The 1,361-nt window shown below is 35.9% G+C and overlaps 1 pseudogene across 1 annotated transcript in view; it reads left to right on the forward strand.

Annotated features, from left to right (window-relative positions):
- The window catches only part of LOC102859000, a 221,142-nt pseudogene that overhangs the window by 130,864 nt on the left and 88,917 nt on the right, over nt 1-1,361 (forward strand). Inside the window, exon 6 of the transcript XR_439012.1 lies at nt 476-559. The product of XR_439012.1 is annotated as a serine-rich coiled-coil domain-containing protein 2-like (transcript). The remainder of the gene's footprint in view (nt 1-475; nt 560-1,361) is intronic.

Below are 1,361 nucleotides of genomic sequence, written 5' to 3' on the forward strand. Positions count from 1 at the left end.
AATGCCCTAAAATACAATACCTTTAGACCACTCTCTCCCCCATAGACTCCAGTGCTGCGAGCATACTTCATCCAGTTCTTCTCAGTCTTACCCCCACCCCAATGGCCTTTCTTCTGAGATGCCCCTGGTGGACCAAAGCCACTAGTTTTGGGTTAGCTGAGAACCCATGGCCTATTTGCAATGCTAGACACTTCCATGGATTACTTACAGTATTTTGGGCTGCTCAAATGTATGGAAATTACTTTTCTGTTACTAAAAACATGTTTTATGTATTATTAAATCTTATAAATTGAACTTATCAAAGCTATAAATTAAAATAATTTCCCCCTCTTTAAACCAATGTATAGAAAATAAGTAGAAATATCAGTAATCTCATTTTCCCTTTGTTCCTTTCAGTACTAGCATTTGAATTGGGATACATTCAGTTCGAACTGAATGTCTACAACTGTTAATCATTTGTACTTTCCTTTATCAGCATGATGGAAGTGGTTCAATGCATGATATCCAACTATCATTGTTGTCTAGTCCCGAACCAGAAGATAATGATCACACATACAAGGTATGTAAGTAATTCTAATAATAAACAGAATTTATAAACTATAAACACATATAATCAAAGTAATTATGTAGAGTTTTTCAAAATTCTTTTATCAAATAATGAGGTAGTAACAGTTAAAACATTAATATCTGAAAGCTTTCTTACTTTAGTTTTAAAATTATTTAGGTATGTATATAAAATTTTTATTTTATTTTGGTTTACTTACAAATTTTGTGTACATTGTTTTTCACATCGGATCTTTCCCTTTTCCTCTACCCACTCCTCCCTCCACGTGCCAAATTGTGCCACCCTATGAATTACCCTTACCCCTACCCATTCTCACCCCTCTGTTTCTACCCTTGCCCTCTTAGATCCTCATACACATTTTACTACTTATCTATTTCTATAATAATGGTCTTATACAGTATTTGTCCCTGAGTGAAACTGAGTTAGTTCACTTAGCATAATGTGCTCTAGTTCCTCCCAAGTTAGGTAATGATTTACAAAGTCATTACTCTTGTGTGCTCTGTAGTATTCCATCATGTGACTGTATCATAATTTCTCAATCCATTCGATTGTGGTTGGACATTTGGGCTGTTTTCATGTTCTTGCGATGGTGAATAATGTTGCTGTGCTCTTTGATCTAAGTCTCCATTTGTGCCTCAGTTCTTATTCTCTCATGGTATATTCCAACCAGTGGAATAGCCAGATCATATGGAATTTCTCTGTGGCCCCCAAAACATGTTGATTCTCTTGGTGCTGCTTTGCTAGTGGTGAAATTCTCAAGTTCTGCTGCTGTAGCCACTCAGTTCCTTGTGGATAA

The sequence above is a fragment of the Elephantulus edwardii genome, unplaced genomic scaffold, assembly GCF_000299155.1.
Source record: "Elephantulus edwardii isolate Elephantulus edwardi_28Jun2011 unplaced genomic scaffold, EleEdw1.0 scaffold00305, whole genome shotgun sequence".
In the NCBI taxonomy this organism is placed as follows: Eukaryota; Metazoa; Chordata; class Mammalia; order Macroscelidea; family Macroscelididae; genus Elephantulus; species Elephantulus edwardii.